Below are 27695 nucleotides of genomic sequence, written 5' to 3'. Positions count from 1 at the left end.
TTCCCATTGCGGTCCAGTGGTTAAAGAATCTGACTAGGAACCATGAGGCTGTGGGCTCAATCCCTGGCCTTGCTCAGTGGATTAAGGATCTGGCATTGCCGTGAGCTGTGGTGTAGGTCGCAGACACAGCTCAAATCCCACATTGCTGTGGCTCTGGAGTAGACTGGCAGCTACAGCTCCAATTAGACCCCTAGCCCAGGAACCTCCATATGCCACTGGAGCAGCCCTAGAAAAGGAAAAAAATAAAATAAAATAAAATAAAATAAAATAAAATAAAAAAAGCAAGACCCTACAATAAGCTTTCTACAAGAGACTCACCTTAGGGCAAAGGACAAATATAAATTGAATCAAAGGGATGTGAAAAGATATTTCATGCCAATGAAAGAGACAGGAAAGCAGGAGTTGCAATACTCACATCAGACAAAATCGACTTCAAAATGAAGGCCATAAAGAAAGACAGAGAAAGACACTATTTAATGGTAAAAGGATCATTTGCAGAAGAGGATATTACAATTGTCAATTATATGCCCCTAATATAGGAGCACCCAGGTATACAACAAATACTAATAGGAGAAATTGATAGGAATACAAAATTGTAACTGTATGCAGAGCACATGATACTATATATAGAAAACCTTAGGAACTCCACACAAAAACTACATGAACTGATCAATGAATTTGGCAAAGTAGCAGGGTACAAGATTAACATTCAGAGATTTGTTGCATTTTTGTATAGTAACAATGAATTATAAGAGGATGAATATGAAAATACAACACTTTTTAAAATCACACCCCCCAAAAAATAAATACCTTGGAATAAACCTGACCAAAGAGATGAAAGACTTAAATAATAACAAAACATAATCAAGGAAATTAAAGAGGATTCATAGAGATGGAAAGACATTCCATGCTTTTGGGTTGGAAGAATTAACATTGTTAAAATGGCCATACTACTCAAAGCAATCTGTAGATTCAATCTTTGGCAAATAACCCATGATATTTTTCACAGAACTAGAACAATCCAAAATTTATATGGAGCCAAAAATGACCCAGAATTGCCAAAGTAATACCGAGGAATATAAACCAAGCAGGAGACATAGGTCTCCCAGACTTCAGGCAATACTAGAAAGATACAGCCAAACTGATATACGGTACCCAAACTGATATACGGATCAAAGGAGAAAAATAGGGAACCCAGAAATAAACTCAGACACCTCAAGTCAATTCATCTTTGACAAAAGAGGCACGAATATAAAATGGGAAAAAGACAGACTTTTCTGCATGTGGTACTGGGAAAATTGGACAGCTACGTGTAAATCAATAAAACTGGAATACACCATCACACAATGCACACAAATAAACTCAAAATAGCTGAAACACTTAAACATAAGACAAGACACCATCAAACTTCTAGAAGAGAACATAGACAAAACATTCTCTGACATCAACCATAGAAATGTTTTGTTAGGTTACTCTCCCAAGGCAACAGAAATAAAAGCAAAAATAAACCAAAGAGACCTAATCAACTTACATGATTTTGGACAGCAAAGGAAACCATTAAAAAAAGATAACACAGAATGGAAGAAAATAATTCCTTTTTTTTTTTTTTTTTTTTTTTTTTTTTGTCTTTTTGCCTTTTCTAGGGCCGCTCCTGCAGCATGTGGAGGTTCCCAGGCTAGGGGTCTAATCAGAGCTGTAGCCACCAGGCTACATAAGCCAGAGCCACAGCAATGCAGGATCCGAGCTGCGTCTGCAACCTACACCACAGCTCACGGCAACGCCGGACCCTTAACCTACTGAGCAAGGCCAGGGACCAAACCTGCAACCTCATGGTTCCTAGTTGGATTCATTAACCACTGCACCACGACGGGAACTCCAGAAAATAATTTCTAATGATGCAACTGACAAGGGATTAATCTCTAAAATATACAAACAACTTATACAACTCAACAGAAAAAAAAATTGATAAATGGGCAAGAGACCTGAATAGACATTTCTCCAAAGAAAATATACAGATGGTCAACAGGCAATGAAAAATGCTCCATATCAATAACTGCTAGATAAATTCAAATCAAAACTACTATGAGGTACCACCTTACACTAGTCAGTATGGCCATCATTAACATATTAGCAAATAACAAATGCTGGGGAGGGTGTGGAGGAAAGAGTACCTTCTTACACTCTTGGTGGGAATGTAAAATGATACAACCACTATGGAAAACACTACAGATGTACATTAGAAAACTAAATATAGAGCTATCATATGACCCAGTAATCCCACTGTTGGGCATGTTATCTTGACAGATCTTTCATTGAAAAAGATACATGTACCTGTATGTTCACTGAAGCATTATTTACAGTAGCCAAGACATAGAAACAAACCAAAAGTCTATCAACAGATGAATGGATTTAGAAGATGTGATCCGTATATATATAATGGAATACTATTCAGCAATAAAAAAGAACAAAATAATGCCATTTGCATCAGCATAGGTGGAACTAAAGTCATACTAAGCGAAGTAAGTCATAAAGAGAAAGACAAATACCATATGATATCACCTATATCTGAAATATAATATATGGCACAAATGAACTTTTCCACTGAAAAGAAAATTATGGACTTGGAGAACAGACTTGTCATTGTTAAGGGAGAGGGGGATGGACTGGGATGGACTGGGAGTTTGGGGTTAGTAGAGGCAAACTATTGCATTTGGAGTGGATAAACAATAAGATCCTGCTGAATAGCACAGGGAACTATATTCAGTCACTTGCGATGTAACATGATGGAGGACAAAGTGAGAAAAAGAAAAAATATATATAAGAATGACTGGGTCTATTTGCGCCATAGGAGAAATTGACAGAAAACTGTAAATCAACTATAATGGAAAGAAATCATAACAAAATTAAAATAAATTAAAAAGGTAATTGAGTTGAAATGACATTGAGGGTATTTTATAAATAAATCCTGGCTAGTTTCTCCACTTGAAAAGTCCTATTCATGCAAGTCATTCTTCCATCTTTTTTCTATTTATTTGCTTAGTGTAAGATCAACTTTGGGGAAGCCTTCAAAGAGAAAACTAATCCTGTGATTAACACATGGGTGGAAGTGTGTTTGACTTGCATCAATATCTATGGAGGAAATATTCTTCACTCTGTAGAAATATATGATACTAAAAATACCTGAAGGTGAGTGACTTTTTCATAAGTTTTTGTCAACTGCAAAACCACTAAAAAGTGAATCCAACATATTCTAACTCCTATTGATAGACAAAATAAATTCCAAGGGAATTCAAATGTTTTTTATTTGTCATATTTCAATGTCTTACACATAGTAGGAAGTTAAAACTAGGTAAAGAGATGGGGAGTCCTCAGTGAGCATAGTATTTGATTAGTAAATATTCTTTCATAATCCTGCATTGATCAAAATACCACACTTAACCAAAAGCTAATTAAGGGAAAAAAAATTTGTCTACCAGTCTACTTGACAGAATGTTTGAGAACAGGAGACTTGACCAAGAGAGTTGAGTTAACTAATGAAAGCTCTTGGCTTATTCATTCTGTGTTCATCTATATTCATCTTATATGGGAATGAATGGAAATTATTTAAAAGATTGTAGCAATGTTACAATCTTAGTAATAGAAGTCAAATTTAATCAATCAGTATATATTTAATGATTTCTAGGAGCATAGAGGACTCCATGTAAATAACTGCCTATAGATTAATTTTAGAGGTTAGAGAACACAGACATACATAATGGGTAAATAAGAATACAGGACCCCAAAATCAATTGAATTGTCTTCAAAAAAGTCTTTAAAATAAAGCTGTTCCAATATTATCAGTATAAAAAAAGTAATTTTTGGATATTTGATATAATATGAGAAAGGACATGACAGTTGCTCTTGCAATTTCTTTTTAAAAGTTTGTCAGTAATACAGACACAAAATATACATGAACACATGTACAATATAAAAAATATCTACTTAGGATATTCAAAGGGAAGTTTGGCCTGCCTGTGATGATATTTTTGGGGCATGCCTTGTAGCATTCAGAATATCCTGGGGGCAGAGATCAAATCTGAGACACAGCAGTAGTCAGAGCCACAGCAGCGACAACACTGAGTTCTTAACTGCTAGGCCACCAGAGACCTCCAGGCCTGGAATAATTAATAATGGTACTTGAAGAGAATTCTTTCATGAAGATGTCTGCCAGTGAATTCAGACAAGCAAGTTGGCTGATCCTCAGATGCTGGTTTTCTTCAGCTATAGTTCTTAAATGAGGCTGACAAATGTGTAATTTTGTCTGATATACTTCAGGATTGTGAAGTTAATATTTTTCAGAATTAAGAACAACTTTTATGGAATTACTGTGTGCTATCAGCATCAAGGACGTTTGTACCTGGCCTCCTCTAGTATTTCCTGGGCACATCCTTGACTCTGATTTTGTGGGAGGAAGCATATCTTCCCATCACTCTCCTTAGAGCTATGGCCACATCTTTATTTCTCAAGCTGTAGATGAGAGAGCTGAGTATTGGGGTGAGGATGCTATAGAAGTCAGATACAATTTTGTCTTTCTCTGGTGTGTGGTATGAATGGGGAAGCACATTGGTGTAGAAGGCTGCCCCATAGAAAATTATCACCACCATAATATGGGAGGAACAGGTTGCAAAGCCTTTGTGCCGGCCTTCAGCAGAGTGCAAAGTGAGCAGGATGAGAATGTGGGAGGCAGAGATAATGGATATAGGGATGAGCAGCATCAGCACACAGCAGGGATACATCAGGAACTCTTAGAGCAATATGTTAACACATGATAGCTTCAGTACTGCTGGGATATCACAGAAATATTATTGTCTTTCGGGACCCACAGTAGGGGAAACTCATAGTAAAGGGAGTCAGCATGAATCCATCCAGGGAACTGCCAACCCAGGAGCCCACCACAGTAAACAAGCAAATCCTCCAGTTAATGAGGAAAGGGTATGGAAGAGGGTTGCACACAGACATGTACAAGTCATAGGCCATGATCCCCAGCAGAAAGAATTCCCCTCCAATCAGGGTCAGGTAGAGGAAGTTCTGAACTTCACAGCCCAGGAAGGAGATGGTCTTTTCCTTGGAGAAGAGGTCTTGCAGCATCTTGGGGACAGTGATGCAAATGTAGACTGTGTCCATGATGGAGAGTAGACTGAACAAGATGTACATGGGTATGTTAAGAAATGGATCTGTGGGTATGAGTGGAATCATGACCACATTGGCTGTTACAGCCACCAAAAAGATGGAGAAGATCATTGCAAAGATAAACCCTGGGAATGTAGGATGTGTGTTGAGGCCCAAGAGGATGAAGTCAGTGGAGTTCTGGTGAAATGCTGCCATGTTCATGTCACATGACAGCTTCTGAGAGCTGCAAAGACAGAAAGTAGTTGAGTTAAAGAATAAACCAAAATGTAATATGTAGTCATTCATCTGTGTTTTCTGAAATTGATAGAAAATACATGAAGCCAGTAAGTGTAGATAAATTTAATCTTTTTTTTTTTTTTTGGCTTCCATTGTTATTAAGCTTCTCTTCAAATTGTTGGACCATTGGGGATTAACTAGGCAGTACTAGAAACCTTAATTAAGGGTCAGGATCCACTGGGCTGTGGTCAGATGTTGTTCTACCATGAAAGCTCATGTTTAAGGTAGAGTTCACAATGTCAACTTGGATTTATTTTTCTTACAGGATAATTTGGGTTTATAAATTTCAAGTGAGGGGATTCCCATCATGGCTCAGTGGTTAACAAATCCAACTAGGAACCATGAGATTGAGGGTTCAATTCCTGGCCTCACTCAGTGGGTTAGGGATCCAGTATTGCTGTGAGCTGTGGTGTAGGTCATAGACACAACTTGGATCCCATATTGCTGTGGCTGTGGTATAGGCCGGTGGCTACAGCTCCGATTAGACCCCTAGCCTGGGAACCCCCATATGCCATGGGTGTGGCCCTAGAAAAAGACAAAAAAAATAATTAAAAATTTCAATGAGGACCACTTAATTTTATTACACAGGCAAGGCTTTGGGGTCATCATGATGATGGTATTTCTGATTGACACCTTTGAGTTGATTGAGATTTTCTGACTTAGTATGGCCTCATATAATTTCATGGTGACTTAAGGTATTCTTAAATCATTGTTCAGCCAGATATTAATAGAGTTTGTCAGACATTCTGAAGTTATCTAAATGTTACAATGTCCTAGGAATTCATTGCTAGTTGCCCTAAAAAGAACTCCTTATTTATTTTTCTATGTTGTTAGTGAGTCTTTATGTTAATCAGTAAAGATAACTTCAGATGTAAAAGAGATTCCTGCTTGGAGAGGGGAAAAGATACAGTAATATTAAAATTACTTGAATTAATGGAATTAATTCTTATAATTTTTATTCCTGAGAAATGTAAATCTACTTTAATTAGATATGTCCAGGCACATTGAAGGATGAATTTATTATTATTATTTATTATTATTTTGTAGTTTATCTCTCTCCCCGTTTCAGTGATAGAATTACTGAAGCAATATATTTCCATAAAATTTATTCCCTAACAAAGTATATTCAAAGATACAGTCTTTGAGGTATCAGAAACAAATAAATCCTCTTTTATGCTGAAGCAATATTATTAGGAAAAATAGACTTTTTTCTTCTGAGTGTTATTCAAAATGGAGTTAATAATGAGTTATATTCTTGAAAAGTAAAATTCTAGAAGGCAAAAATAAAAAGCAATTTTATGTTTTTCTCTGCTGAAACTAAATTTTAATCAGTTTAGTGGGAGAAAAGAAAATGCCTGCATGCTTAATAAAACCTACCTAAATATCAAACATTGGTGGTCAACGAACTTGATGAAATTTAGCTACTTCTGCCTTTCTTTAATATGTGAAAGATTTAATTCTGACAGCCACAGCTATGAATCATAAACAAAAAAAAAAACTAAATATAAAATATTGCAGTTAAAATTATATTTGTAGGGTTCTGCAATAACTGGTTGGATATAAAAATATTAATGCAGGTAGACAATCACTTTGTCTTGACCAATCATCTTATTTTTCCTGTTAGACACAGTAGAGATTTTATATGTCACCTAGTGACACTATATCAGATCCAGTCCTAATTGTCATTTTGCAAAAACACTGAAAAAACCGAAGTAACTAAAAATTTGGAAAATTGCCTAAGAAAATGTATAAAGTTGCTTTACAATCAAAATATGGGCCAAATGGTTTTATTTCACAGAAACACTCAGATTGGACTCCACAGAATAATCAACAAAGTAAAGCTTTCTCATTGCCTAAAATCTCTTTGATTAAGGGCAGGGAGTGGGATGGACTGGGAGTCTGGGCTTAATAGATGTAAACCATTGCATTTGGAGTGGATAAGAAATGAGATCCTGCTGTATAGCCCAGGGAACTATGGTACATGATGGCGGATACTGTGAGAAAATTATACACACACATATACATACACATATATGAATGACTGAGTCAATTTGCTGTACAGGGAAAAATTGATAGATTTTAAATAAAGTATAATTGAAAAATAAAAATCATAAAATAAAAAGGTTTTCTAACTAGAATGAAGAAAAAAAAAGGAATGGACATTTTTCTACTTCCTAGATACTGTCTTGGGTATACCATAGAAAAATAGAATATGAAAGCTGAGGAGAAAAAATAACTTTTGTACTACTTTATTTTTAAAATAACCAGAGACTCAGTTAATAATAATAAGAAGAAACAGATCCTGTGAGAGTAGCAGCATAATAAGTGGCTTAAGCACATAGATTCATATTTTATTTTAGTCAATGAGTCACATATATAAAACCACTGTGACACATGATCAAAACATAATTTTAACATAGTACTGTGGCATATTTGACACAAGTTAGCAGTGACAATATCCACATTATGAACACAATGACATTTTATTGTTTACTTCTATGTACATAAGTTCCCTATATCTAATTTTAACAGTGTCACTATTTTTGTTTTATGTGATGTGTTATTTGATTTATTTTCACATACACAATCCAAGATTCCATACTCCATCAGACAATCTTTCTACCACTATCGTCGTTATTGCCTTCTGTTGGGTCTTCTCCCATTTCTTTCTATAACTAGAGCCCTATTTGAAAAACAAACAAACCAACAAAAGCTTGTACCTCATGATCTCAGTCTCAGGCTTTTCTGCTGTTCAAGATAGATAATACCTCCAGGACTTATTGAAACATCACTCAGCATGGCTGCATAATCACCTGGTAGGGAAATTGATGGGGTGTGGGAAGATCCAGCCATGGTAAGGAGGGCACTGTAAGTTGAGACTCTGGATCTCTGGTGTGGGAAAGAATGAGCAATTTTTTCAAGACACATGATTCTGTCTCTGATATACCACATGGAGACAAGAGGTAAGGATGGCAAAGAGGGTCTCTGTGCAGAATGCCACCTGGTAGAACCTGCCTCTTTCAGGACAGTACTAATGGAATTATTCTGGGAGAAGCTACAGAAATCCAGACACAATTCAGACTCTAGAGATTCTTTTAAAAAGAGGCCATCTTGTAAAAAGAATTAGGTGATATCCTACCAGGGAGAAGGAATATCCAAGACAGTGAGGTCTTGGGACAATCCCTTCTTATTCACTATAGGTATACATATTTAAATCTTCTGGATCTTATGATGTTTTAACATGTTAAAAAAACAGTTATAGCTATGGAGAGACTGCCCCTCCCTGGGCTAGCCACTTTTTATTTTATTTTATTTATTTATTTATTTATTTTCTGATTAGAATCAAATTATTTATTTATTTATTTATTTTTTATTTTTTTACCGAATAAAATACATACATTTACACACAATTACATTCACACAGATTATTGTATCATGGATCTTAAGAAACAGTTTAAGTGACTCCCACTGGAGAAGTGGAATGGAACATATGCTGAGACAAATAGGAAATTTATTCTATACTTTATCCCAATGTTATGGCTTTCATCTTTACTACTTAGTTTTATCTACTACATTTCATTTATCTTTAAAAATTAGCATTATATTAAATTGTATATTATGCAACTAAAATTTATAAAGAAGAAAGCCTTATATACCATTAAATATTTTATATAGCATAGTAAAAAGAATAACAACTGGTAAGCATAACAAAAATAATACACCCTCTGAAAATAAGTAAAATGTAAAATGCATAAGTTGGTTAAAAAACAGTGTAACTATATAAATATGTCCTCACAATTTGTTCCATCTCATTGATTCTTCAATAAAGGCATTACACCATTCCAGGTGATGTGATAAACAAGACATTATAGACTTTACATTGTACCATGGAGAGAAATGGTTATTAATAATACAATTGTAGAGCTGTATTATTTAATTGTACAGTGGCATTATTTAATTATAATTATCATAAGTTCTTTGATGGAGAGGAAATCAGAATCAGATGTAAGAAGACTTCAGCATTCCAAGAATGATGTCAAATGACCCCCTTCATGGTGGATTATGCACTTATTTACTATGAGATATATTTCTTCTCCAGAGATTCATTGTTTGTGTATCAATTGTAGATTTTTGGTTTGCAGTTATTCTGAAGTTTTGATATAAGAGTCTATATGTATATGAGATTGTTTTCAGTTGTTCTCTTAATTGCAAGTTCATCTCCAGTGTCCTGAATTTGTACCCACCTCTTCTCATGATTTCTGATTTTAATGGTATAATTGCGCATGGATGATTTTGTATCTTTACTGTATATACACCTTTACTGGTGAGCCTTGTCATTTGTGGAATTTTTGTTTCCTGTTGCTGATCTTTTCTTTCCTGCCTAGAGAAGTTCCTTTAGTATTTGTTGTAAGTCTGGCTTAGTGTTGCTGAATTCTCTCAGCTTTTGCTTATCTGAGAAGATTTTTATTTCTCCCTCAAATCTGAATGAGAGCCTTGCTGGGTAGAGTAATCTTGGTTGGAGGTTTTTTCCTTTCATCACATTAAGTACATCATGCCACTCCCTTCTACTCTGCAGAGTTTCTGCTGAAAAATCTGCTGATAACCTTATTTGGGTTCCCTTGTATGCTCCTATTTGTTTCTTTTCCCTAGCTGCTTTCAAGATTTTCTCTTTGTCTTTAATTTTGGTCAGTTTGATTATTATGTGTCTCGGGGTGTTCCTCCTTGGGTTTATTTTCTATGGTACTCGTTGTGCTTCCTGGATTTGAGTGAGTGGTTCCCTTCCCATGATAGGGAAGTTTTCAGCTATTATCTCTTGGAATATTTTTTCTGTCCCCTTCTCTCTCTCTTCTCCTTCTGGCACCCCTATAATATGGATGTTGGTGTGTTTAACATTGTCCCAGAGTTCCCTGAGACTCTCTTCATTTTTTTTCAATCTCCTTTCTGTTCTGCATCCGTAATTTCTTCTAATCAGTCCTCCACCTCACTTATTCATTCTTCTGCCTCCTGTATTCTGCTGTTAGCTGCTTCTAGTGAATTTTTTATTTCAGTTATTGTATTTGGCATCTCTTCTTGTTTAAGTTTTATATCTTGTATCTCTTGGGTCAGTGTTTCTTGTAAATGGTCCATCTTTGCCTCCAGTTTATTCCCAATGTCTTGCATAATCTTTAGCATCAACATCCTAAAGTCTTTTTCCTGGAGACTAAGAATCTCCTCCTCACTTAGCTGATTTTCTGGGTTTTTCCTTTATCCCTCATCTGAGTTATAGTTCTCTGTCTTTTCATTTTTAAAGGTTTTTGGTTTGGTGACCTTTTTACAGATAATAGAGTTGTAGCCTCTCTTGCTTCTGGTGTCTGCCTCCCTTGTGGCTGAAGTCTGTATGGGGGGCTTGCTGTAGGCTTCCTGATGGGAGGGGCTGATGCCTGCCCCCTGGTAGGAGGAGCTGATTCTAATCCCTCTGGTGGGTGGGGCTTAGTCTCTGGATGGGATTAGAGGCAGCTGTGTGCCTGAGGGTTCTTTAGGTAGCCTGTTAAGTGAGGGGTGGGGCTGTGATCCCACCTGGATTGTTGTTTGCCCTGGGGCTTCTCAGCACTGACTGAAGGGTGGGGCCAGATTTTCCCAAAATGGCCACCTCCAGAGAAAGGCACTGCTGCTGAATATTCCGGAGAGCTTTGCCTTCAATGTCCTTCCCTCACAACAAGCCACATTCACCCCTGTTTTCCCAGGATGTCCTCCAAGTACTGCAGTCAGGTTTGACCTAGGTTCCTGTGGAGACCTCGCTCTGCCCTGGGACCTAGTGCACGTGAAAGTCTGTGTGCGCCTTTTAAGAATGGGGTCTCCGTTTCCCCCATTCCTATGGAGCTCCTGCACACAAGCCCCACTGGCCTTCAATGCCAGATGCTCCAGGGGCTCTTTTTCCCAGTGCCACATCCCAGTTCTGATGTGGGGCTCAGAACTCTCACTCCTGTAGATGAGTCTCTGTGAGCCAGTTTTCAGTCTGTGGAGCTTCCCGCCCAGGAGGTATAGGGTTGTTTATATCACAAAATCACCCCTCTTAAATGTGGATGTGGCCTCCTCTTTTTCTTCTGGAGTAGGGTATGGGTTTCCGGTCCATTTGGGTGGAGATTGCTCAGTCTTTAGTTGTGAATTTTGTTTTTTTTAGGAGAGAAGTTGAGCTCCAGTCCTTCTATTCCACCATCTTAATCCCATCTCCTGGGCTAGCCAGTTTTTAGAGATAGAAAACTGTCCAGCATGTCTTTGATATGAAATCTGATCAATTTGGAGACAGACCTCCTCTCTGGCATTTGTGGACTCCTGGAGACAATTTCCTCTACCTTAATCATTCCAGAACTAAGTACCTGGCAAACAGAAATCACTCCGAAGCCAGCCAAAATTATTCAAACTTTCCAATCCTAAACCATTATCTCTGCCTTGCCTTATTTTTGCAGTGGAAATCCCAATAATGGTCCACTTGGTTTGGGGTATGTCAAAAGGACATACGACTCACCTAAAGAGTTCTCAGGCAAGAGCTATATGAGTAAAAAATATATATATTTATATATACAAGTATATAAATATAATACTATTGCAACTTGCCTAAAGTATAATATAAATATCCAGAGTTCCCCCTGTGGCTGAGTGGGTTAAGAATCTGGCATAGTGTTCATGGGGAGGTGGGTTCCATCCCTGACCTCACTTGGTTGGTTAGGTATCCAGCATTCCCACAAGCTGTGGAGTCATTCGCATATGTGGCTTGGATCCTATGTTGCTGTGGCTGTGATATAGACCTGAAACTATAGATACAATTTGATCCCTAGGCAAGGGAATTCCATATATGTTGCAGGTATGGCCTTAAAAAGAAATCCATGAATTCATATTGAATATGCATGTTTTAGTAAGTATATAAATATGAGAGAGGAAGGAACATATGTTCCAGTATGAGGAATTTCAAACAATATATGTATAATTCACCATCAATGAAAAGAAATATAAGCCAACCCTCCTTAAAACTGGCCTGTGATTTCATTACAAAGAATACAATGGTTAAAAAAGGGGGAAAGAAAAGAGAATAATGTTGCATTTGGGAAAACCAAGAGAATACTCTTTCATCCTATTATTCAGCATCAACAGTGATAAATCATATTGATAACCTTGATGCTTTGAAATGAAAATGGCATTTTCCATGTGGTCTTCCCCGTAAAAATCCAAAGTACAGTTTAATGGTGAGAAAAACATAAAAGGGATTCTAATAAGAACATACTATTAAATATCTTAATAATACACTTTATCAATGTCAAGATAACTAAAAAAAAAGTGTTAAAAATAATCATAACCAAGTAAAGACTAAAGGGACACTACAATTAAAATAATGATTTGAAACGGACGGCCTCTAGAGTAGATGACAGATATTAAAAAACTAAGTAAACGTGAATAAAATATAGACCTTAGTTAACAGAGATATATTAACATTATTTTAGCAATCACAACAAACTTACCAATAAAAGATGACAATTATGGAGGAAAGTGGCACAAAATATATTAAAGGCTCTGTACTCTTTTCTCAAATTTTATGTAAATTTAAAATTCTTCCAAGAAATAAAGCCTTTATTGCACACAAATGTATTTGTATTTTTGTTGTTTTAAATTTTATATTTTACTAAAAGAATTTAATGTAAAATATTTAATATCTTGAAGTGACATATAGATTAACATTCTAATATAATCAATTCACTGTCTGGTTTTGATCCATATTAATGTAAATTAAGTGTCAAGGAAAATCGAGGCAATATTTGTAATCTACTTTTAAATATCAATTAGTTGTGCCCCATTACTTGGATTCTTGTACATATTTAGTTATCTATATGTATATATAGAGATAGATAAATATTTGTATTTATATATTCATAAATATTTACCTATTTATAAGCATCCACTCACCTACATGTGGAATGGGTGCTTTCTATTGATTTACTTTAAGCTCTTTGGCATAGAGTTTTAGTTCACAATCTAGGACTGATATATTTATCAGAGACACATAAACAGTTTCTCTAAATCACCATGCTGTACAGTAGAAAACTGAGAGAACACTGTAAACCAGCTATAATGGAGAAAAATAAAAATCATTATATAAAAAACAAAAAAAAGCTAGTCATGCCAGAAGAGTATTTAAGCTCCTCATTCCAGCATGCTCCTTGTGGGAAAGTTTCAACCTACTGTGAAAATTTATACTGGAAGGAAACCATATTTTTATTAAGCTCACCAACTTGTTCTGTGATTCCCCATTACATGATTCACCTGGTCATTGCTACTGGAAGCCAATCTCTAAGAATGGCGATCACGGGACCCCTTCACTTAGACTTATTATTCAGTATGGCTTATGGAATGTTCCATATATTATTTTGTTTGCCTATCTTCCCCCTCTGCTTTCAGTACTGAAGTACTTGTTCTCCAGGTGCTACGAGTGCTAGTATCAGACACTATCAACTACTCCCTCTCATAGCATTGTTCTTAGTTGAGAAAAACTACCTAGCTCAAGGTAGGTAGGTCACATTCCAACAATGCTCTTGTGGGTGCATAGGGGGGACTATGTGCCCTACTGCTTGAGACTTGCTAAGGGCATGTCTGAATTCCTCCTGGGTTAGCAGAGACCATGTGTCTATATCATGGTTCAATACCATGCTGTGCCCAATTATGTTCCCTTGTTTTCAAAGTGAGTTGATCCTAAAGGCACTCACTTTCTGCATGCCTATCTCTTTCTCAGAGTCTGTGTCCCACAACTTACCATGTGCATCCCCTTAACCCTGGGAGTTGAGAGGACAACTACAGAGTGACATTCATTTCCCTTACTTCCTGCGTGCTCATGTGTGACTTCTTGACTCTGCACTCTAGTCAACTTTGAACACCTGATAGCTGTCCTTTTCAAAACAGCCTGTTTTTGTGAAGTTTGGCAAGTCTTTCCCTTCCACATGCCCTCTGGAGAAGAGATGGGCAAAACTTTCTGTTCTTACTAAATGAGGATCTGGTACAAATTCTCTTGGTTCCCCTAAGTTATGTCCACCTAATCATAAATAATCCTTTATTACTCTCAATTATGACACTGAGTTTCACTGTAACTTCAGTTTCATGGTGGAATTCTGAGTGGTATATACATTTTTGCCTTCTACATAGAATTGTCTTGATGAACACTGGCATGTCCTCTGGCAACCCATAGAACTTTTGAAGTCTATTTACAACTCCTGACGGTAGCAACTCTGTGCTACTAGACCATCATAATAGCAAATCCGAGACTAAGGCAAAAGTGATATGCAGAACAGGATGTGTGAAAACGTATTGAAAGTGATTGTTAAGCTGTTGCTGAAGGTCTTATTTGAAATTTGATATTCTACCTCTCTGTGATGCACTGCTTGTACTTAGCTAGGTGCCTGAGGTTTTGCACAGGAAATAATATAGCTTGCCTTCAAAAGTAGATATCATTCAGGTGATCAATTATGTTCTAATTCTCAGTACTATTTGACACTCTTAAGAATCAGCATACTAGAATCAGCATATTTATAAGCTATCTTTATAAATTAAAAACAAACTCAAACAAAATGATAATTATTACAGCTTATTTGTATTAAACAATTATAATATTTCATGCTTTTACAGAGGCATTTTTCACACTAACTATTCTATGAGAAATATATATATATGTATATAGTTTTACATTTGTGGGCAGTGATCCTTATGTTTACTCTTAGATAAGGTCAGAGGAGTGGTAAAATGGAGACAAAGAAACATGCTATTCCTGGACTGTGAAAACTTAAAATTATAATAACATCATGAAAATTATCCCAGATGGAAAAAAATTGTGAAGTTCTTGGCACACAAAAGTTTAACCTGTTACAACAGTCCTTGCTTTATTATCATCTATTTTATTATACAAACACAAATATGTAAATATGATTATAAAATATATATGCAAACTAATTGAAAATTTCAACATGTAGTAATTCTTTCAAAAAGTTCAAAAAGGAAAATTAATAGCTGAATTCTGTATGGGTTTGACAAAATCTTCTCTTTCAACACTCTTTAATCCCCTTTGCTTGTAAAGTTTACTTAAATAATAAGGCCAGAATCAGATTAGTCCTCTCAGTGTATTTTCACATTGTCATCTGTTTCCATGGACATTTATTTACATGTTTTGCTTGTAAATAATTCTCTCTTATTTTAACGAATCATGGCATTCTGAAAGCATATAGGAAAGTATGTTGAAGTGTTAAGCACCTGTAAAATCCTTGAAAATTAAACATCTCTGACATCTAGAGTCATAATGACAAAGGTCTTACACCTTAATAGGATAGTAATTTTTAATAAGATGGCAATAGGCCATGGCCTTTAAGAGGTCACTGTAGATGTTGATATGAGCAAGCTTGATGCTGCAGGACCAGAAGGGCCCTCCTCCACTCAAAGAGGCACATTAGGAAGATGTCCCACAGAGGGGATGTGCATCCAAATTACTGGGGTTCATTGTTTTTATCCTATGTAAGTTGTACTGATCTTTTAATATTCATTAGTTTTGCTTATGATGTTTGAACCCTAGAAAGTCCATATTTATAATATTTTCTCTGTATTTTCCTCCAAGTAAATTCCATTCAACTATCCATTTTACAATCTGAAGGATTTAAACATAATTTGGCTAACCAAGTCACCAGGTAAAACACTTGTAATAACCTGTCAATTCTGTCAAATAAGGGATTTGCGTCTTCTATTTTATTTTTTGTAGTATATTGATTAATCATCTCAGTGTTCCAGGGAAAATTTTGAGTTTTCATTGTATGTGAGGGCAAAAAGGATCAGAAAAACATAGAAATAAAAATTATAGATAATATTAAATCATCTATGATTATTCTATAAAAAAAAGATGAGTTATATTTACACTTTCTGGTAGCATTGGAAAAGAGAAGTTTGTAACTTGAAGTAAAAATATCACAATTTTAGCATCAACCATGTGGACACTATGGACACAGAAGAAAAGAGAAAATCTCTAGTGTTCTGAAACCATAGTGAGTTAGAAGAACTTATTTATTTTTACTGTATTAAGTACTCCTCCTCCTATTCTAGTTAGAAGTAAGCTTTTATATTTCCATTTAATGTCACTCAAATTATTTTACTTGCAAGATGAATTAATTCTTCTTTCAAAAGTTTCACTACACTTTGTTTCCATAATTAATTTTGTTAGAAATTATCCCTCAGAATCTTCTTTGTATAGGTTTCCAAACCTCCTAAATAGTGGCAAATTATCTCACTTAAGTAATGTGGAAAGACAGGAATTTTAATCAAACCTATAATAAAATGCTATCATATTTTAGGAATATATTACATAATACTCATTGTATTTAATTGACTCATTCCGCTAGTGTTTCTATTCAATACTCTAAACACTATTAGAATACTAACTAATCACATATTTGTGATGAACTGCTTGTTTTCATACAATTATTTTCACCTAAAAATAAAATATGCACATTTATATCATTTATGTCAATTGATAAGAACTGATGATTTAATATTTGATAAAATACTTAAACACAAGTGGAAACTTCATATTAAGAAAATATTTTGTAAACTGAAAATTTATATAAGCTGCAAATATTACATAAAACCATAAACAACTATTGCATGTTATAAGCAAATATTTAGCTCAAATATTGATATTTGGGGAGTTCTCACTGTGGCAAGGCAGTTAATGAACCTGACTAGCATGCTCAAGGATGCAGGTTCGATCCCTGGCCTCTCTCAGTGGGTTGGGGTCCGGTGTTACCATGAGCTGTGGTGTAGTTCGTAGAAGTGGCTTGGATCCCACAGTGCTGTGGCTGTGATTTAGGCCGGTGGCTACAGCTCTGATTGGACTCCTAGCCTGGGAACCTCTATGTGCCACAGGTGCAGCCCTAAAAAAACAAATATATATATATATATTTAAATTTTTTAGAAATCATATATATATATGATTTCTAACAAAATTAAAAATTAACACTATATGTTAAAAATTCCCAGTAGATTGATGTTTAAATATACAACTGGAGTGGAAGTAACACAAAAGACCTCCAATGAAATTAATTAATAAGTAAGATGTAATCCATGCATATAAAAGACCATTGGTCATCCTTAAAATGGTAGGAAATTCTGACTTATGTTACAATATAGATAAAGTTGAAGATAATATGATAAGTGAAATAAACTACTGAAAAAACAAACACACAAAAAAACCAAACGCTGCATGTTTTCACTTATCTGATGTTCTTACAGTAGTTAACTTTATAGAGACAGAAAGTGGAATGGTGATTGGAGGGACTGAGAAAAGGGGTAATGAGGAATTGCTGTTTCTCGGGTAATCATTTTGGTCAGAGATGATGAAATCTAGGGATTAATATTGGTGATGTATATAAAACAATATGAAAGTACTTAATTGACAGTGTCCTTAACTTAAAAAGATTACACAAAACCCTACAGTTACTAAGCTACTTATTGATTTCTCGATGAGTTTAAGGTTCTAGCAATCTTCAGCAATAAAAAGAGATGTAAGTAATGTGATGTAAGGCCTCAGGTCAAAGAAATAATTTAAGAGGGTTTGAGAGCTTCAGAAGAATGATGCTGAGAACTCTAATTAGGAATTCCATGTAGTTACTAGTAGTTCAGACTGCATATTAGATATATGAGGATGTGCAGAACACCATGTTTTGGCAAATCTGAAATACATTTGACAAGAAGGAAGTGGATTTCCATGATATCAAACTTTAAAACCACTGGAAAAAAAAATACAGTAGAATGTTGCCAATAAAATGATGATGCTCAAGCAATGGAATTAGGATTGAGAGAGGATTGAGGATTGAGAGTCTTTTTCAATGCCTTCTTCCTTCTTAATTAGCAGTCTAGCATGTGATGGATAGTAAGTGGTGGTAAAGAGAGCAGCCATGGAAGAGGAGGACTCCTTCTGCCATGTAACTTCATCGAATCACACCTTAATTTAAAGACTGAATTGATAACCTTATATCTGCATCTATGGTTGTATTTATTCAACAAGATAAAACAGTTTTGACTCTAGGATATTAGAAGTGAAAATGCCTCTAAGGAATTAGATCCTCTTTGAACTAAAGAAGAAATTAATTTATCTCTATGGTTGGGCAAAGAATTGAGAAGTTTTATTTTTTTCTTCTTTACCCAGTAAAGTTTGTATTTCTGTTACTTTGCTGAGAAATCTTCTCTCTACACAAAATGCCTTTTACAGTTAATGAAAGATTACATCATTGTGTTACATTGGGAGGAGGGGATATTCTAAGAAATTCATTTTCATTTTCAATGTACATCTTGGCAAGGTTAAACTAAATGCATCAACAATTTCAAATTAAGTTATGTTTCTACCAGCAGCCTCAGTAATCCCAGGTCTTAAACTTAAGAAAATAAGTCCTCTTTAAGTTCCCTTGTAGTGCAGCAGGGAAAGCATCCAGTGTAGTCACTGCAGGGGCCTGGGTTGCTGCTGTGGTGCTGGTTTGATCACTGACCTGGGAATTTCCACATGCCTCATGTGTGAGAAAAAGACAAAAAAAAAAAAAAAAAAAAAAAAGAATGTAAATTCTCTTGTTTGGAATGTAAAAATCTCTCCCTGGATTAATGCATGTCAACAAATTTATCAAAATTTAGGAGGTTTTAATACATTTTGATATGTTATATGTGTAATCCTCACCTATTTCTCCATTTGCAGTGTCACTCTTGTTTGAAATCATGGAAAATTGGAATCTCACTTCAGATTTCATTCTCCTAGGACTCTTTAACCACACAGGACCACATCTATTACTCTTTATGATGGTTCTGACAACTGCCTTCACCTCCTTAGTGGGCAATGCCCTCATGCTTCTCCTGATTCTCCTGGACCCCCAACTCCACAGGCCCATGTACTTCCTACTGAGCCAGCTCTCCCTCATGGACATGATGCTGGTTTCCACAATTGTGCCCCAAATAGCTTCTGACTACTTGACTGGCAGGAATTCTATCTCCCCTATTGGTTGTTGATTGCAGATATTTTTCTTCCTCACTTTGGGAGGTTGCAAGTATTTCCTCTTAGCAGCCATGTCCTATGACCACTCTGCTGCTGTTTTCCATCCTTTGAGATACCCTTTCCTCATGAGCTAGCAATTATGCCTGAGAATGATTTGGGGGTCTTGGTTCCTGGGTGCAGCTGATACACTCATGCAGGGTGCTGCTACCCTGAGCTTCTCATATTGCAGTTCACATGAGATCAATCATTTCTTTTGTGAAGCCCCCTCTCTGGTGCACTTGGCTTGTGCTGACACGTCTCTCTTTGAGTCTGTCATGTACATCTGCTGTGAGTTAATGATCCAGGCCCCCATTTCCCTCATGCTAATTTCCTATAATCTCATCCTCAGTACAATTCTCTGGTTGTGCTTTATTGATGTCCACAAGGGGCTTTTGCCACCTGCTCCTCACATCTATCTGTGGCAGGACTCTCTATTGGAGCTGCCATTTTTGACTAAATGAGACCCAACTCCCATAGATCTGCAAACCATGAAAAGATTGTGTCAGCATTCTGTATTATCTTCACCCCTGTGCTTAACCCCCTCATGTACAATCTTAGGAACAGTGAGGTCAAGGGAGCTCTGAGAAAATGTATTCATCAGATTGTTGCTTTAAAGCATGATTAAGGTTACACTGATTTGTCCAAAATGTCAAAGCTATATGGAGTGATTATGCAAAATTTCCTTGAAGGAGGTTATATACACATTATATCTCTGTTATTTCTACTTTACTTTGGGATACATATGGATCTCCATATTTTAGATTTATTTATTAAGCAGTCATCAGTACATCAAACTGCAGATTGTTGAAAAATATTATTCACAAATTCTTATGAAAATATTTCTGCACTATACCTCACAAAATATATTTGTTCCAAGAATAAAGTAGTCAAATAATGAATTTTGTTGATTTTTAAAATTGAGTTATAATTTATAAACAGTAGAACACTCACACAAGAAGGCTGCCTTTCCAACAGTTTCAATATACATGCACTTGTAACTTATACCCACTAACAAGAGGCAAAGTATTTGCAAGACCAGAAAGGCCCCTCATTCATTTTCCAGTTTAATCCCTCCACCTAGAGACAACCACTGATCTGATTTACATCTCTCTTCATTAGTTAACTTATTCTAGTGTTTCCTATCTTTGAAAACATAGTATTATGTATTTTTTTATCTTAGAATACCATATATTTTTAAAGACTCATACATCTATCAGTTGTTTGTTTTTATCCTTGCTAAGTAGAACTTCCTTGCCAGGCTATATCAATATTGTTATGCACTGATTTGTTGATAGACATCTGAGCTATGTTCAATCTGGAACTGTTATGATTAAAGCTTATATTTTTTTGCCCATGATCATATTTTTACTTGCATGAATAACTTTTCAGTAATCCATTTTCAAAATGGATATTTTCTTTTAACTCCCACCAGCAGAGTGCATGAGTAGCTGTCAAAATGACCACAAATTAACGTTTTTCATTTTATCTGTTCTATTTACTGTAGCAGCGCATTTGCTTTAATTTGAATTTTCTTGATACATACTGATGATACAGAGTTTTGCATTAGCATATTGCTATTTGTCTATTTTCCTTTGTAAATAATTCATTCAGACTTTGAATAAAAGCACAAAAAATTGAGGATGCTTGTAAAGCAAGCATAAATTGATTATTTATAAAAGCAGGATGTTCATTGATAGACACATGATGTTCATAGAAATATTTGGAATTTTTTTTTTTGTCTTTTTGCCATTTCTTGGGCCACTTCCACGGCATATGGGGGTTCCCAGGCTAGGGGTCTAATCGGAGCTGTAGCTGCTGGCCTATGCCAGAGCCACAGCAATGCAGGATCCGAGCCACATCTGCGACCTGTACCACAGCTCACTGCAACGCCGGATCGTTAACCCACTGAGTAAGGCCAGGGACCAAACCCACAACCTCATGGTTCCTAGTCAGATTCTTTAACCACTGAGCCACGATGAGAACTCCCTTGGCAGGACTTTTTGAAGATCAAAATCAAAATGAGACAAGGCATTTGACTATGCTTTCTAAAATGGCAACTATCTTTTTCCTACAAATCAAGAATGGTACCTGACATCTTGCAGGTATAAAATTGGTATTTTAAATTAATTTTAAATTGTTATAATTTATTACTTCCATTCTCAAATTAATACATTATATCTTAATAAAGATCAAAATGTGATGACCCCAAATTTTCTTATATATGAATTTGGTACCATAACTGAGAAAAAAATTCCCAGTCATTTTCATAAAATAGAATGTGTCCCTTGAGTGAGAAGTGAGGACATGCACTATATATGATATGATTTAATTGGTTAAATTGTATTAACATATAGCATACAATAGCAAAGTACACACACAGCAGGTGGCAAGATAAATCATCACAAATTGAACATACCCATGCAACAACCACCTATATGTGGAATAGACTCTTGTTTTGGCCTCTTTTATTTCTTTTTTTTAATTAAAGTATAGTTGACTTACAGTGCTGTACCAACTTTTGCTGTAGAGCATAGTGAACCAGTTATATATACATAGTATTTTCTAATTACTATCTTCCATCATGTTCTATCCCAAGAGGCTGGATATAATTCCTTGTGCATTATAGTTCTACCTCATTGCTTATCCATTCCAAATGTAAACTCAAAGTCCCCTCTTCCTATGCCCCAATCCCTAGCTTTTATGATATCTCTAGGAAGCAAATACATCTCCATTACTTGCTGTTTTTCAAATACTTCTTTATCAATAACCCATGTTAATTGTAACTTTTAAACATGAAAATGATTCATCTTGGAAATGTAACAACAAAAGTCAAATGGCAACACAGATCTGGCAGGACAGACTGAGAGGAAATTAGAAAGAAGGTACCAAGCCCAGGGCTGAAAGGACATGTGAATTATTAAGTGAAAGATTTTGTGGATAGAGAGATGAGAAGAGGGCCTAACAAAGGCAGGGAGGAGAAAGTAGTAAGTATTATTGGCAGAAATTCAAAGGAATTAAGAATATGAAATTGAATTGAAATGACATTGAGGGTATTTTATAAATGAATCCTGGCTAGTTACTTTACTTGAAGAGATCAGTTCATACAAGTCATTCTTCCATCTCTTTTCTATTTGTTTTAAGGTGAGATCCAGTTTGGGAGAGCCTTTCCAGGCAAAACTAATCTTGTGATTATCATTTTGATGGCAGTATGTTTGACTTGCATCAACATCTATGGAGGAAATGTTTTTCAGTCTGTGTTGACACTAGAATAACATAATGGTGAGTAACCTTTTTATAATCTTTTGTCAACTGCAAAACCACTAAAAAGTGAATCCAACATAGTCTAACTACTATTGATAGACAAAATAAATTCTAAGTGACTCAAAACATCTTTATTTTTCGTATTTCAACATCTTACACACAGTAGGAAGTTAAGACTAGGTAAATAGTTGGTGAATCATCAATAATTGCAGTTTTATTTAATAAATATTCTTTCATAATCATGCATCTATCAAAACACCACCCTTAACCAAAAGCTAATTAAGATAAGAAATGTGGAGTTCCCTTCCTGACCCAGTGGAAACATACCCAACTAGAAACCATGAGGTTGTTGGTTGGATCCCTGGCCTCAATCAGTGGGTTGGGGATCCAGCATTGCCCTGAGCTGTCAGGTAGGTCACAGATGTGGCCCGGTTCTGGCATTGCTTTGGCTGTGGCATAGGCCGGCATCAACAGCTCTGATTAGACCTCTAGCCTGGAAACTTCCATATGCCACAGGTGTGGCCCTAAAAAAAATAAATAAATAAATAAGAGAGAAATTTTTGTGTTCCAGTCTACTTGATGGAATGTTGGAGGACAGGAGAATTGACCAAGAGAGCTGGGTTAACTAATGAAAGCTCTTGGCTTATTCATTCTCTGTTCGTCTACATCCATCTTATTAGGGAATGAATGGAAGTTCCTTAAGTAGAACTGTAGAAATGCTAGTATCTTAGTAATAGAATCAATTTTAATCAATCAGTACATATTTATTAATTTCCAGGCACAGAGTAGACTCCATGTACATAACTACCTATAGTTTAATTTCAGAGGTTAGAGAACATAGACCTACATAATACATAAATAAGAATACAGAACCCCAAAATCAATTGAATTGTCTTCACAATATTCTTCAAAATAAATATGGTCCATATTATCACTAGAAAAAAACATAACTATTTTGGATGTTTGACATTATATCAGCAAGGACGTGACAGTTGTTCCTTGCAGTCTCTGTTCAAAAATTTGTCAGTAATACAGACATAAAAGATACATGAACTCATGTAACATAAAAATACCTACCTAGGACATTCAAAGGTATGTTTAGCCTGCCTGGATGATTTTTTTTGGCCATGGCTTGCAGCATGCAGAAGTTCCCTGGGCCAGAGATCAAACCTGAGCCAGAGCAGTAACCAAAGCCACAGCAGGGACTACACTGAGTTCTTACCTGGTAGGCCACCAGAGAACTCCAAGCCTGGGATAATTTACAATGCTACTTGAGGAAAATGCTTTCAAGAAGATGTCTGCCAGTGAATTCAGACACAAGTTGGTTGATCCTCAGATACTGTCTGTCTTCAGCTATAGTTCTCAAATGATGTTGACAAAGAGATAATTTTGCCTGATGTAATTCAGGATTGTCAAAATTATTATATTTGAGAACTAAGAACATCTTCTCTGGAATGAATATGTGCCATTGCTCAGAGCACAAAGATGTTTGTACCTGGTCTCTGCTCATATTTCCTGGGCATATCCTCCACTCTGATTTTTGAGGAGGAAGCATATCTACCCATCTCCTTTGAGCTGTGGACATGTCTTTATTTCTTAAGCTGTAGATGAGAGAGTTGAGCATTGGGATGAGGATAGTATAGAAGTCAGATAAAGCTTTGTCTTTCTCTGGTGTGTGATATTAATGTGGCAGCACATTGGTATAGAAGGCTGTCCCATAGAAAATGATCACCACCATAATATGGGAGGAACAATTTGCAAAGGCTTTGTGCCAGCCCTCAGAGAGTTCATCTGGTGCACAGTGAGCAGGATTCAAGTGTAGGAGACAGAGATGATAGATATATGGATAAGCAGCAACAGCACACAGCAGGCATACATCAGGGTCTCCATAAAGCAATGCATCAACGCATGATAGCTTCAGCCCTGCTGGGATCTCACAGAAAATGTGATTGAACATTTGAGACCCACAGTAGGGGAAATTAATAATAAAGGAAGAAGCATGAATCCATCTAGAGAACTGCCAACCTAGGAACCCACCACAGTAAACAAGCAAACCCTGTGGTTCATGAGGAAAGGGTATCGAAGAGGGATGAAATAGTCACATACCAATCATAGGCCATGAGGCCCAGAAGGAAGAATTCCCCTACAATCAGGGTCAGGTAGAGGAAAATCTGAACTTCACCACCCAGGAAGGACATAGAATTTTCCTTTGACAAGAGGCCTTGCAGCATCTTGGGGACAGTGATGCAAATGTAGACAGTGTCCATGATGGAGAGTGGGCCGAACAAGAAGTACGTGGGTGTGTGAAATTGGAAATCCGTGTGGATGAGTAGAATCATGACCACATTGGCTGTTACAGCTACCAAAAAGATGGAGAAGACCACTGCAAAGATAGGCCCTGGGAATGTAGGATGTGTGGTGAGGCTCAAGCAGAGTAAGTCAGTGGAATTCTGGTGAAATGCCACCATGTCCTGTCACATGCTAGCTCTAGAGCTGCAAAGACAGATATTTGGGAGCTAATGAATAAACCAAAATATAATACATAGGCATTCATCTATTATTTCATTAATTGATAGAAAATAAACATGAAGCCAATAAGCGTAGATAAATTTAATCTTTTTTGACTTCTGTTGTTATTAAGCTGCTCTGCAAATGGTTGGATTATCAGGGATTAACAAAGCAGTAATGCAAACTTTAATTAAGGAGCAGGATATACAGGCCTATGGACACATGTTGTTCTAACAAGAAATCTCAAGTTTAAGGCACAGTTCACAACATGGGCTTGGATTTGTTTTCTCACAGGATAATTTGTGGTTATAAATCTCGTATGAGGACTATCTTAACTTTATTACACAAGCAAGGCTTTGGGTTCATCATAATGATGGTCTTTCTGATTGACACCATGGAGTAGGTTGAGATTTTATGACTTAGTATGGCCTCATATCATTTCATGGTGACTTAAGCTAATCTTAAATAATTGTTCAGCCAAACATTAAGAGAGTTTCTCTGACATTATGAAGTTATCAAAATGCTATAAAGTCCTAGGAATTCATTGTTAGTTTGCTTTTAAAATATTCCTTATTTATTGTTCTACCTTGTTACTTATGTTAATCAGTAAAGGTAACTCCAGATGGAAAAGAGATTCCTTAATGTAGAGGGGAAAAATACATTAATATTAAAATTCCCTTCAATAAATTGAAATACTTCTTATAATTTTTATTCTTGAGAAATTTAATGTCCATTAATTTGATATATTCAGGGACATTGAAGGATGAATTTATTAGTATTATTATAATTATTATTTATTACTTTCTAGATTATCTCTCTCCCCGTTTAAGTGACTGAATTACTGAAGTAATATATTTTCATAAAATCCATTCCCTACCAATGTATATTCAAATATATAGTCATTGAAGTATCAAGAACAAATAAACCCTCTTTTTTGATGAAGCAAGACTATTAGGAATAATAGACTTTTTTCTCCTGTGAGTTATTCAAACATCGAATTAAATTATGAGTAATATTCTAGATAAGTAAAATTCCATAAGGGGAAAATAAAAAGCAGTTTTACCTTGGGCTGTGCTTAAACTTAAATTTACTCAGTTGAGGGGGAGAAAAATAAATGCCTGCATGCTTAATAAAATCTACCTATCAAATATTGGCTCTCAACAAGCTTGATGAAAGTTAGCTGCTTCTGCCTTTCTTTCTTTTTATTTTTTTTTTTTTTTTTGCTTTTTAGGGCTGCACCCACAGCATATGGAGTTTCCCAGGCTAGGTGTCAATTCACAGCTATAGCTACTGGCCTACACCACAGCCATAGCAGTGCATGGTCTGAGCCGGGTCTGCAACTTATATGACAGCTCTTGTCAACACCGGATCCTTAACCCACTGAATGAGGACAGGGATTGAACCCACAACCTCATGGTTACTAGTCAGACTCATTTCTGATGTGCCAGTTCACCTGAAGAAAGGGGTCAAAATTCAAGAATAATTTCATATGCTCATTGTATATTGATCCTTCTCAAAATATGGCCATACACCAGAGTGGATTTTTCAGCTTTTTAGCTTGGGTTACTTAACAAAATATCATAGACATGGTAGATTGAAAAAACAAACAAACAGATATTTATTTTCTCAGACTTCTGGATGTTTGCAAGTCTAAGATCAACATGCTAGGTAACGTTGTTCTCAGTAAGACCTCTTCTTAGTTTATAGAAGGCTTCCTTATCTCCATGTCTTCACATTGTCTTTCCTTAATGTTGGTGAAGAGAGAGAAAGGGTGAACTCTGGTTTCCTTCTTCTTAGATCAAAGACCTATCTTTATGGTCTAATTTAGCTATATTGAGACCTGTAAAAACCCTGTCTCCAAATACCTTCATAGTTGGGTTTAGGATATCCAACATAGTAATGAAATCCAAGCCATAGCATAGAGAATGGACACTCTAAGGTAAGCAAAATCCTCATACATTTTGATAGCGATTGTTTACAGTCTAATTAGCCCTAAAATGTGCTGTTATAATGAAATGCAGTCCCTTGCTACTGACTCACTACAATTGGTACTTTCTATTAAGTTTACTTTAATCTCTTTAGGATAGAATTCCAGGTTCCCAGTTTAGGACTGATATACTTATCAGAGGCACATAGCAGTCTCTCTAAATCAAAAGCAAGGCCTGCCAGAAGATGCTTTGAGCTCTTCCTTCCAGCATGCTCCTTGTGGGCAGGTTGCAAACTACTGTGAAATTTTACACTGGAAGGAAACTATATTTTTATTGAGCCCATCAACTCATTAGGTATGTTCTGTGAGCCCCATCATATGATTCACCTGGTATATGCTGCAGGAAACCAACCTCTATGAGTGGCAATCAAGGGACCCCTTCACTTAGAATTATTATTCAGTATGGCTTATGGATTATTCCAT

The 27695-nt window shown here is 36.0% G+C and overlaps 1 protein-coding gene and 3 pseudogenes across 1 annotated transcript in view; 2 read left to right on the top strand and 2 right to left on the bottom strand.

Moving 5' to 3' along the window:
- The window catches only part of LOC110259744 (olfactory receptor 2T8-like), a 59227-nt gene that overhangs the window by 24304 nt on the left and 7228 nt on the right, over window positions 1-27695 (top strand). Inside the window, exon 2 of the mRNA XM_021085485.2 lies at window positions 22658-22795. The gene's annotated coding sequence lies outside the window, so the exon portion shown is untranslated. The remainder of the gene's footprint in view (window positions 1-22657; window positions 22796-27695) is intronic.
- LOC110259592 (olfactory receptor 2T2-like) lies at window positions 4407-5364 on the bottom strand (annotated as a pseudogene).
- LOC110259745 (olfactory receptor 2T12-like) lies at window positions 19204-20141 on the top strand (annotated as a pseudogene).
- LOC110259591 (olfactory receptor 2T2-like) lies at window positions 24250-25245 on the bottom strand (annotated as a pseudogene).

Source organism: Sus scrofa, chromosome 2 (assembly GCF_054392235.1).
Source record: "Sus scrofa isolate SSC_HxYL_T2T_F1_AM1 chromosome 2, Sscrofa_HxYL_maternal_Yorkshire_Landrace_v2.0, whole genome shotgun sequence".
NCBI lineage: Eukaryota > Metazoa > Chordata > Mammalia > Artiodactyla > Suidae > Sus > Sus scrofa.
The sequence above is the reverse complement of the archived record's forward strand: the minus strand, read 5'-3'. Positions and strand labels throughout refer to the sequence as shown.